Genomic DNA, 12857 nt, shown 5'->3' on the forward strand with positions numbered 1-12857 from the left:
AGGTAGAAAGAGGGATGAGGTCCTGCAACAAGAATTTAGAGAGCTAGGTAGCAGATTAAAAAGCAGGACCTCAAAGGTTGTAATCTCTGGATTACTCCCAGTGCCACGTGCTAGTGAGTATAGGAATAGGAGGATAGAGCAAATGAATACGTGGCTGAGGAGATGGTGCAGGAGGAAGGGCTTTAGTTTCCACGATCACTAGGTCTGTTTCTGGCAAAGGTGGGACCTGTACAAGTTGGACTGGTTGCACCTGAACCGGAATGGGACCAACATCCTTGCAGGGTTTGCTAGTGCTGTTGTGTGTGGGGGGGGGGGGGGGGTTGGAGGGAGTTTAAACTAATTTGGAGGGGGATGGGATGCAGAGTGGAGGTACAATAGGGGGTGATGCACAGTCAAATATAGAAGAGAAACTGAGTCAATCTGGAAGGCAGAGCAAATATAGACCTATTAAGGCACAAGTGAAAAATGCAAGGCTGGATTGCATCTGTTTTAATGCAAGGAGCCTTGCTAGTAAGGCAGATGAATTGAGGGCGTTGATTAGCACATGGGATTATGATTTAATCGCTATTACAGAGACATGGTTGCGGGAGGGGCAGAACTGGCAACTCAATATTCCAGGGTATAGAATCTTCAGGCGTGGCGGGAGGGGATAAAAGAGGAGGTGGTATTGCACTATTAATCAAGGAGTCAATTACTGCAGAAAGGAGGGATGATATCTGAGAAGGTTCCTCAAATGAGGCCATATGGGTAGAACTTAAAACAAAAAGGGGGCAATCACTTGGCTGGGAGTGTACTACAGGCCTTCAAACAGTCAGGAAGAGATAGAGGAGCAGATATGCAGGCAAATTTCAGAGAGGTGTAAAAATAATAGGGTAATAATAGGGGATTTCAACTTCCCCAAAATCAACTGGGACAGTCTTAGTGCAAAAGGCTTGAGGGGGGCAGAATTCTTAAAATGCATATAGGAGAGCTTTTTGAGCCAGTACATAGAATGTCCTAAAGAGAAGGGGCAGTACTGGACCTAATCCGAGGGAATGAAGCTGGACAAGTGGTAGAATTGTCAGTGGGGGAGCATTTCGGGGATAGTGACCATAACTCTAAGATTTAAGGTAGTTATGGAAAAGAACAAAGATGGACAGGAAATAAAGGTACTGAATTGGGGGAAGGCCGATTTCAGTATGATAAAACAGGATCTGGCCAATGTGGACTGGGAGCAGCTACTTGTAGGAAGGTCTACATTAGACCAGTGGGAGTCATTCAAAGAGGAAATAGTGAGAGTTCAGAGCCAACTTGTACCCATTAAGGTGAAGGGTAGGACTAGCAAGTCCAGGGGACCCTGGATGTTGAGGGATAAAGAGGATTGGATCAGGAAAAAAAAGGAGGCTTATAGCAGAATAGGAGCACTGAAAACAGCAGAGGCACTAGAGGAGTATAGAAAGTGTCGGGGGGTACTTAAATAGTAATTAGGAGAGCGAAGAGGGGACATGAAAAAACACTGGCGAGCAAGATAAAGGAAAATCTTAAGGCATTTTATAAGTATATTAAAGGCAAGAGAACAAGCAGGGAAAGAGTAGGGACCAAAGTGGCAATCTGTGTGGAGCCAGAGGAGATCAGTGAGGTTTTAAATGATTACTTTTCATCTGTGTTCATTATGAAGAAGGATGATGTAGGTGCAGAGATCAGGGAGGGGGATTGTGATATACTTAAACATATTAGTATTGAAAGGGAGGAAGTGTTAGCTGTTTTAGCAGGCTTAAAAGTGGATAAATCCCCTGACCCAGATGACATGTATCCCAGGCTGTTATGTGAGGCAATGGAGGAGATAGCAGGGGCTCTGACACAAATTTTCAAATCTTCTCTGGCCACAGGAGAGGTACCAGAGGACTGGAGGACAGCGAATGTGGTACCATTATTCAAGAAGGGTAGCAGGGATAAACCAGGTAATTACAGGCTAACATCAGTGGTTGGGAAACTATTGGAAACAATTCTGAGGGACAGGATTAATCTCCACTTGGAGAGGCAGGGATAGTCAGCAAGGCTTTGTCAGGGGGAGATCGTGTCTAACAAACTTGATTGAATTATTTGAGGAATTGACTAGATATGTAGATGAGGGTAAGGCAGTTCAGTAAGACTTACTTCAGTAAGGCTTTTGAAAAGGTCCCGCATGGGAGATTGGTTAAGAAGGTAAGAGCCCGTGGGACCACGTCATTTTGTCAAATTGGATCCAAAATTGGCTTAGTGGCAGGAGGCAGAGGGTGATGGTCGAGGGTTGTTTCTGTGAGTGGAAGCCTGTGACCAGTGGTGTACCACAGGGATCGGTGTTGGGACCCTTGCTGTTTGTAGTGTATATTAATGATTTAGACGTGCAATAGAAGGTATGATCAGTAAGTTTGCAGATGACAGGAAAATTGGTGGTGTCGTAAATAGTGAGGAGGGAACGGCTTAGATTACAGGACGATATAGATGGGCTGGTAAGATGGCCGCAGCAGTGGCAAATGGAGTTTAATCCTGAGAAGTGTGAGGTGATGCATTTTGGGAGGACAAACAAGACAATAGAATATACAATGGATGGTAGGACACTCGGAAGTACAAAAGGTCAGAGGGACCTTTGTGTACTTGCCCATAGATCACTGAAGGCATCAACACAGGTAGATAAGGTGGTTAGGAAGGCATATGGGATACTTGCCTTTATTAGCCGAGGCATAGATTATAAGAGCAGGGAGGTTATGATGGAGCTGTATGAAACACTAGTTAAGCCACAGCTGGAGTACTGTGTACAGTTCTGGTCACCACACTATTAGAAAGGATGTGATTGCACTGGAGAGGGTGCAGAGGAGATTCATCAGGATGTTGCCTGGGCTGGAGCGTTTCAGCTATGAAGAGAGACTGAAAAGGCTAGGGTTGTTTTTCTTGGAGCAGAGAAGGCTGAGGGGGGACATGATTGAGGTATACAAAATTATGAGGGGCATTGATAGATTAGATAGGAAGAAACTTTTTCCCTTAGCGGAGGGGTCGATAACTGGGGGCATAGATTAAAGGTAAGGGGCAGGGGATTTGAGGAAAAAAAATTTACAAGAGGGTGGTTGGGTGGTAGAGGTAGGAACCATCACAACATTTAAGAAGTATTTAGATGAGCACTTGAAATGCCATAGCATACAAGGCTATGGGCCAAGTGCTGGAAAATGGGATTCGAATAGGTAGCTGCTTGATGGCTGGCACAGACATAATGGGCCGAAGGGCCTGTTTCTGTGCTGTATAACTGTAATAAGAGCAGGAACTCCTTCTGAATGCTGTCTTCAATGTTCCTCCTTCAGTCAAAAGCAGCTCTACTTTTGTCCAACAGCTTGTGGGATCTTGTGCATAAATTGGCTGTTAGAATTTGCCTATATAACAACGACTTCATAAAACTATTCATTGGCTCATGAAGCACTCCCAGCTTTCATAGAAACACAAACACTTTCCATGGCTGCTCCTTTCGTGCAATTCACATCAAAGGAGGTAAGCATCAGTTATTTGCTGATTATTTTCTAACATCAAGTGGAAGATTGATCATTTCAAATAATTGGTGTCAGTTCTTCTTTTATAGTATGTTAGTTAGATCAATAGCCTACTTTAAATCAAGGCTTAGTTAATCCTTTAATTAGTAGGATTCAAGGCTTATATTATCAAAGCCCAAAATTGCCAACTGTTCACAATCTTCCATTTATTCAGCTTTATTATTGCTGATCCTAAATATTAGTAGTTGAAAGATCTCACAAACTGTGTTCAATTAAAACCAAAAGAAGTCTTCAAGATAAGGAACTGGAGATGAGACTTCTGATGTGGGAGTTGTTTGAAGTATAAACCACTGGTTAGGCCACAGCTGGAGTATTGCATACAGTTCTGGTCACCATATTACAGGAAGGACATAATTGCTCTGGAGAAAGTACAGAGGAGATTTACAAGAATGTTGCCAGAGCTTGAAAGTTGCAGCTATGAGGAAAGATTGGATTGGATTAGAACAGAGGAGGCTGAGGGGTGACTTAATTGAGGTGTACAAAATTATGAGGGGCCTATATAAGAGTAGATAGGAAGGACCTGTTTCCCCCAGCGGAGAGGTCAATTACCAGGAGACAGAGATTTAAGGTGATTGGTAGAAGGATTAGAGGGGACATGGGGAAAATCTTTTTCACCCAGAGGGTAGTGGATGTCTGGAATTCACTGCCAGGAATGGTGGTGGAGGCAGAACCCTTCAATTCTTTTAAAAGTTACCTGGGCATGCACCTGAAGTGCTGTAACCTGCAAGGCTATGGACAGAGTTGTAATATAGGCAACATGGCAGCCAATTTGCGCACAGCAAGCTCCCACAATCAGCAATGAGATAAATGACCAGATAATCTGTTTTAGTGTTGTTGGTTTAGAGATAAATGTTGTCCACTGGGGAGAACGCCCCTGCTCTTCTTCAAATAGTGCCTTAGGATCTTCGACGCCTTCAAGAATAGAGCAATTCTCCTGGTGTCCCTGGGCAATATTTATTCCTAAACCAGCATCTGAAACAAATTATCTGGTCATTTTTCACTGTGCTGTTTGTGGGATCCTGCTGCTGACAGATGATTACCTAGATTTTGTGCTTGGGTTTCTAGAAACATAGAAAATTTATGGTGCAGAAGGAGGCCATTTGGCTCATTGTGTCTGTGCTGGATGAAAAAAAAGCTATCCAATCTAATCCCACTTCATCTCCTGGTCTCTTACCCTGTATGTTACAGCACTTCAAGTTTTTAAATGGGATGAAGGTTTCTGCCTCCACCACCCTTTCAGACGGTGAGTCCCAGACTCCCAACTATCTTCAACTTCCACTACCAATTACATTTATGCCCCCTGGTTATTGACCTCTCTGGTAAAGGAAATATAATCCTTGCTAGGAACTTGAACCCAGAACCTTCTGCCTCACAGGCATGAGTGCAATCTGCTGAGCCAGAGTTGGTAGTGGGTAAATGCTGAGGCTTATAAAACTTTGTGTGCACAGAGGTACTGCTGCAAGCACAGAGCACAAGTAAGCTAAGCTTCAGACTACTTACTTTCCCGTTAGGGAATTAGACTGCGTCAAGTGGGCAGATTTCAGCACCAGTGCCTGGTTCTGTTAATAAGCCAAGCAAGTTGCTCAGTCATCAGAACACTAGAATTTGCAAGATCACATTTTATTGTCCATCGCTATTTGCCTTGGGAGGTGTTAGTGGGCCAGTGGGCCTTCTTGAACCACTGCAGTCCATGTGATAGTGCTCCCACAATAGTGCTAGGTAAGAATTTCCAGGATATTGACCCAGTGTATTGGCCTGTCTGGGTCAGGAGTTGTATTCCTGAGTGTGCTGCAGGAGGAGATTGTTTCACCCTTCTTATCATCAGGCTTGTCATCTTGGAATTAACTGAACCCCACTTGCCTCTCATAAGGAGGGTAATTGGTCACAGGTTTGAAGACAAGGATAAGAATTTTAAAATCAAGTTGACAGACCAGAAGCCAGTGTTGGTCAGTGAGCACAGGGGTAATGGATGAATGGAACTTGGCGAGAGCTAGGGTATAGGTAGCAGAGTTTTCACTGAGGCTATCTGCAGTTGTCCTTTCAGATGTTATCTTGACTTAGTTGGAACATTTCTGTTTCTGAGCACATAATCTAGGCCAACAAGTCAGTGCTGCGCTGTCAGAGGTGTCCTCTTTCAGATGTTAAATTAAGGTCCTGTCTGCCTGTTCAGGTAGATATAGTGGTTTCCACAACACTATTTGAAAAATAGCAGAATGTTGCTCCAGTTTCCTGGCCCACCTTCCAACCTCAACCAAAAATAACATACATTAAAGATGCTACATAAATGTAATAAACATCCCTAGCCGCTTGTTACAAATTTGGATGTGTCGTAGATACCTTCTTGACTTCAACTCTGTCATTAAGTTGTCTGAGCATCTTTTATACAAACATATGAATTAGGAGCAGGAGTAGGCCGCACGGCATTTCGAGCCTGCTCTGCCATTCAATAAGTTCATGGATGAACTGGTTACTCATTTCCAACTACCCCCAATAACCTTCCATCCCCTTGCTTATCAAGAATCGATCTACCTCTGCCTTAAAAATATTCAAAGACTCTGCTTCCACCACCTTTTGAAGAAGAAAATTCCAAAGACACTCAACCCTCTGGGAGGAAAAAAATTCTCATCTCTGTCTTAAATGGGCGACCCCTTAATTTTAAACAGTGACCTTTAGTTCTAGATTCTCCCACAAGGGGAAACATCCTTTCCACATCCACTCTGTCAAGACCCCTCAGGATCTTATATGTTTCAATCAAGTTGCCTCTTACTCTTCTAAATTCCAGTGGACACAAGCCTAGCCTGTTCAATCTTTCCTCATAAGACAACCCACCCATTTCAGGTAAACCTTCTCTGCACTGCCTCCAACGCATTTACATCCTTCCTTAAATAAAGAGATCAATACTGTACACAGTACTCCAGATGTGGTCTCACCAATGCCCTGTATAGCTGAAGCATAACCTCTGTACTTTCATATTCAGTTCCTCTCGTGATAAGCGATAACATTCTATTAGCTTTCCTAATTATGTGCTGTACCTGCACATTAACCTTTTGTGATTCATGCACTAGGACACCCGGATCCCTCTGCAGCTCAGAGCTCTGCAATCTCTCACCATTTAGATAATATGCTTCTTTCTTATTCTTCCTGCCAAAGTGGATAGTTCCACACTTTCCCACATTATGCTCCATTTGCCAGGTCTTTTCCCACTCACTTAACCTATCTATATCCCTTTGTAGCCCCCTTATGCCCTCTTAACAAGTTATTTTCCTACCTTTGTGTCATCAGCAAATTTAGCAACCATACCTTTGGTCCCTTCATCTAAGTCATTTATATAAATTGTAAAAAGTTGACACCCCAGCACAGATCCCTGTGGCAGACCACTTGTTACATCTTGCCAACTAGAAAATGACCCATTTATGCTGACTCTCTGTTTCCTGTTAGCTAGCCAATCTTCTATCCATACCAATATGTTACCCCCTACACCATGAGGTTTTATTTTCTGCAATAACCTTTGATGTGGCACATTATCAAATGCTTTCTGGAAATCTAAGTACAATACATCCACCAGGTCCCCTTCTTCCACAGCACATGTAACTCCCTCAAAGAATTCCAATAAATTGTTCAAACATGATTTCCCTTTCACAAAACCATGTTGACTCTGCCTGATTACCTTGAATTTTTCTAAATGCCCTGCTATAACATCTTTAATAATAGCTTCTAACATTTTCCCTATGACAGATGTTAAGCTAACTGGCCTGCTTTCTGTCTCCCCTTTTTGAATAAAGGAGTTACATTCGCTATTTTCCAATCCAACGGAACCTTCCCCAAATCTAGAGAATTTTGGAAAATTAAAACTAACGCATCAACTATCTCACTGGCCACTTCTTTTAACACCCTAGGATGAAGTCCATCAGGACACGGGGACTTGTCAGCCGGCAGCTCCAACAATTTGTTCAGTACCACTTCCCTGATGATTGTAATTTTCTTGCATACCTCCCTCCCTTCCATTTCCTGACTCACAGCTATTTCTGGGATGTTACTTGTATCCTCAATAGTGAAGACCAATGCGAAATATCTGTTCAACCCATCGGCCATCTCCTTATTATCCATTATTAATTCCCCAGACTCACTTTCTATAGGACCAACGCTCACTTTGTTAACTCTTTTCTTTTTTAAATATCTATAGAAACTCTTACTATCTATTTCTAGCTAGCTTTCTCTCGTACTAATTTTATCTTCCTAATCAATATTTTAGTCATTCTTTGCTGTTTTGTATATTCTGTCCAATCTTCTGACCTGCCTCCCATCTTTGCAGAATTATAGGCTTTTTCTTTACATTTAATACTATCTTTAACTGTTTTAATTAACTACGGATGGCGGGTCCCCCCCTTTTTTCTCATTGAAATGTATCTATTCTGTGTATTCTGAAATATCCCCGTAAATGTCTGCCACTGCATCTCTATTGACCTATTCCTGAACCTGATTTGCCAGTTCACTTTAGCTAGCTCTGCTTTCATGTCCTCATAATTGCTCTTATTTAAGTTTAAAATACTAGTCTTGGACCCACTCTTCTCTCCCTCAAACTGAATGTAAAATTCAACCATATTATGATCGCTGCTACCTAGGGGTGCCTTAACTATGAGGTCATTAATTAATCCTATCTCGTTGCACAATACCAGGTCTAGCATAGCCTGCTGTCTGGTTGGCTCCAGAACGTATTGTTCCACGAAATTATCCTGCAAACATTCTGTGTACTCCTCATCTAGGCTACCTCTGCCCATCTGATTTTTCCAGTCTATATATAGGATAAAATCCCCCATAATTATCGCTGTACCTTTCTGACAAGCTGCCATTATTTCTTCCTTTATACCCTGTCCGACAGTGTGGTTAATGTTAGGTGGCCTATACACCACTTCCACAAATGACTTCTTGGCTTTATGATTTCTCATCTCTACCCAAACTGCTTCTACATCCTGGTCTCCTGAACTTAGATCATCCTTCTCTATTGCGCTAATACCATTAGTAATTAACAGAGCTACCCCTCCACCTTTTCCTAGCTTCCTGTCCTTCCTAAATGCCATGTACCCTTCAATATTCAGGTCCCAATCTATGTCATCCTGCAGCCATGTCTCTGTAATGGCTATCAGATCGTACTTATTTATTTCTATTTGCGCTCAAATACAGAGTCTTTAGTTTTGTCCTTTTATTATTTTTGTAACCTCTAGCCTTATCTGTTGATTTACTCTTAGATTTGTATGCTCTGTCCCTTCCAGTCACAGTCTGTTTATCATTTCCCATATTAATACCTTTCTGTCTTGCCTTGTCTCTACTCTTTGATTTACCATATCTTCCCAAGTTTGATCCCTTGCCCCCACTATTCAGTTTTCAACCCTCTCTACTTCCCTAGTTATGCGACTTGCTAGAACACCGGCCCCAGCACGGTTCAGGTGAAGACTGTCCCAACGGTACAGCCACCACTTTCCCCAGTAATGGTGCCAGTGCGCCATGAACCGGAACCCACTTCTACCACACCAGTCTTTCAGCCACGCATTAATTTCTATAATCTTATTTGTCCTATGCCAATTTTCACGTGGCTCAGTTAATAATCCTTTGAGGTTCTGCTTCTTAATTTGGCGCCTAGTTCCTCATACTGACTATGCAGAACTTCTTTCCTTGTCCTGCCTGTGTTGTTGGTACCTACATGGACCACGACGACTGGATCCTCCCCCTCCCACTGTAGGTTCCTCTCCAGCTCTGAGCAGATGTCCCAAACCCTGGCACCGGGCAGGCAAAACAACAGTCTCTTGCTCTTTGCTGCAGAGAACAGTTTCAATCCCCCAACTGTACTGTCCCCTACTACCACTACATTCCTTTTTTCTCCCTCCACTTGAATGGCTTTCTGTACCATGGTGCCATGGTCAGGTTGCTCATTAGCCCTGCAGCCCCCACTTTCATCCAAACAAGCTGGAAGAACCTCAGACCTATTGAACAATCACAAAGGCTGAGACTCCTGCCCTCTGGGTCCCCTTACCTGCCTCAGCTGCAGCTACACTCTCCTCTCCCTGACCACTGACTAAATCAGAAGACCCTATCCTAAGGGGTGTGACCGCCTCCTGGTACAAAATGTCCAGGTAACTTTCTCCCGCCCTGATGTGTCTCAGTGTCTGCAGCTCGGACTCCAGTTCAATGACTCTGAGCCGAAGCTTTTCGAGCCACAAACACTTACTGCAGACATGTTTGTCCTGGATCACGCTGGCATCCAGGAGCTCCCACATGCTGCAGCCGTGATACATCACCTGTCCTGCTATCCTTTTCTTTGGCCTCCTTGTCTCGAGAGACAATGGGTAAGCGCCTGGAGGTGGTCAGTGGTTTGTGGAGCAGCGTCTGGAGTGGCTGTAAAGGCCAATTCTGGAGTGACAGACTCTTCCACTGCAGATAAAATTGGTTGTCGGGGCTGTTACACAGTTGACTCTCTCCTTACACTTCTGTCTCTTTTCCTGCCAACTGCTAAGTCTCTTCGACTCGCCTCTCTTTAGCCCCGCCTTTATAGTTGCCTGCCAGCTCTGGCGATCGCTGGCAACTGACTCCCATGACGTGGTAAATGACGCAGGACTTCATGTCGCGTTTGCAGACGTCTTTAAAGCGGAGACATGGACGGCTGGTGGGTCTGATACCAGTGACGAGCTCGCTGTACAATGTGTCTTTGGGGATCCTGCCATCTTCCGTGCGGCTCACATGGCCAAGCCATCTCAAGCGCCGCTGGCTCAGTAGGGCGTATATGTTGGGGATGTTGGCCGCCTCGAGGACTTCTGTGTTGGAGATACGGTCCGGCCACCTGATGCCAAGGATGCTCCGGAGGCACCGAAGATAGAATGAGTTGATACGTCGCTCTTGGCTGACATACATTGTCCAGGCCTCGCTGCCGTAGAGCAAGGTACTGATGACACAGGCTTGAAACACTCGGACTTTTGTGTTCCGTGTCAGTGAGCCATTTTCCCACGCTCTGTTGGCCAGTCTGGACATAGTAGCGGATGCCTTTCCCATGCACTTGTTGATTTCTGCATCGAGAGACAGGTTACTGGTGATAGTTGAGCCTAGGCAGGTGAACTCTTGAACCACTTCCAGAGCGTGGTCGCCGATATTGATGGATGGAGCATTTTGACGTCCTGTCCCATGATGTTAGTGTTCTTGAGGCTGATGTTTAGGCCAAAGCCTGCCATCATTAATGTGCTTTAATTACTTAATGATTTCATTCAATTATTTATTTTATTTTCCTTTTTTTAAATATATTCCATTAAGCTAACCACTAGTTTCTTTACTATTTTAAACATTAGGATTAGAATGGTCCTTAATCACTTACGAGATGCTCACCAAACAGGTAGCTTCTTCCCAAACCAGTCACCTACCTGGATGCCTGTCATGTTTGATGCTTTGTTTGATTTAAATTAAATTAAAAGTTTACCTGTATACTCACCCCGACGGCTCTTTGTTTCCCTGCTCTCTCTGTTGATTGTGACTCACTCTGATTTCACTTTTTGATTTTTCCCTGCTTTTCTCTCTCTCTCTCTCTCTCTCTCTCTTTCTCTCTCTCTCTCTCTCTCTCTCTTTCTTTCTCTCTCTCTCTCTCTCTCTCTTTCTCTCTCTCTCTCTTTCTCTCTTTCTCTCTCTCTCTCTCTCTCTCTCTCTTTCTCTTTCTCTCTCTTTCTTTCTCTCTCTTTCTCTCTCTCTCTCTCTCTCTCTCTCTCTCTCTCTCTCTCTCTCTCTCTCTCTCTCTCTCTCTCTCTCTCTCTCTCTCTCTTCTCTCTCTCTCTCTCTCTTCTCTCTCTCTCTCTCTCTCTCTGTCCGCTCCCGCCGTGCTCCTGTCTCGCTCCGCTCCCGCCGTTGAGTTGACTCAATATCATTGAAAATAATGAACACGCCATGCCTCGCTGCGTCAGTGGGTGTGTTGACTGTTCCTCCAGTAATTCTGATCTTAGTATCAGTTAAATTCCTTCCAGTTTTCTGTTTTTAAAAAAAAACTAGCTGCAAAGAACAGGACAGCACAGGAACAGGCCATTCGGCCCTCCAACCCTGCGCCGATCTTGATGCCTGCCTAAACTAAAACCTTCTGCACTTCCGGGGACCGTATCCCTCTATTCCCATCCTATTCATGTATTTGTCAAGATGCCTCTTAAACGTCATTATCGTACCTGCTTCCACCACCTCCCCCGGCAGCAAGTTCCAGTCATTCACCACCCTCTGTGTCAAGAACTTGCCTCGCACATCCCCTCTAAACTTTGCCCCTCTCACCTTAAACCTATGTCCCCTAGTAACTGACTCTTCCACCCTGGGAAAAAGCTTCTGACTATCCATTCTGTCCATGCCGCTCATAACTTTGTAAACCTCTATCATGTCACCCCTCCACCTCCGTCGTTCCAGTGAAAACAATCCAAGTTTATCCAACCTCTCTTCATAGCTAATGCCCTCCAGACCAGGCAACATCCTGGTAAACCTCTTCTGTACCCTCTCCAAAGCCTCCACGTCCTTCTGGTAGTGTGGCGACCAGAATTGCACGCAATATTCTAAGTGTGGCCTAACTAAAGTTCTGTACAGCTGTAGCATGATTTGCCAATTTTTATACTCTGTGCCCCGACCGATGAAGCCAAGCATGCCGTATGCCTTCTTGACTACCTTATCCATCTGCGTTGCCACTTTCAGTGACCTGTGGACCTGTACGCCCAGATCTCTCTGCCTGTCAATCTCCTAAGGGTTCTGCCATTTACTGTATACTTCCCACCTGCATTAGATCTTCCACTATGCATTACCTCACATTTGTCCGGATTAAACTCCATCTGCCATTTCTCCGCCCAAGTCTCCAACCAATCTATATCCTGTTGTATCCTCTGACAATCCTCATCACTATCCGCAACTCCACCAACCTTTGTGTCGTCCGCAAACTTACTAATCAGACCAGCTACATTTTCCTCCAAATCATTTATATATACTACAAAGAGCAAAGGTCCCAGCACTGATCCCTGCGGAACACCACTAGTCACATCCCTCCATTCAGAAAAGCACCCTTCCACTGCTACCCTCTGTCTTCTATGACTGAGCCAGTTCTGTATCCATCTTGCCAGCTCACCTCTGATCCCATGTGATTTCACCTTTTGTACCAGTCTGCCATGAGGAACCTTGTCAAAGGCTTTACTGAAGTCCATATCGATAACATCCACTGCCTTTCCTTCTTCAATCATCTTCGTCACTTCCTCAAAAAACTCAATCAAATTAGTGAGACACGACCTCCCCTTCACAAAACCATGCTGC

The sequence above is a fragment of the Heterodontus francisci genome, chromosome 9 (genome assembly GCF_036365525.1).
Source record: "Heterodontus francisci isolate sHetFra1 chromosome 9, sHetFra1.hap1, whole genome shotgun sequence".
Taxonomy (NCBI): domain Eukaryota; kingdom Metazoa; phylum Chordata; class Chondrichthyes; order Heterodontiformes; family Heterodontidae; genus Heterodontus; species Heterodontus francisci.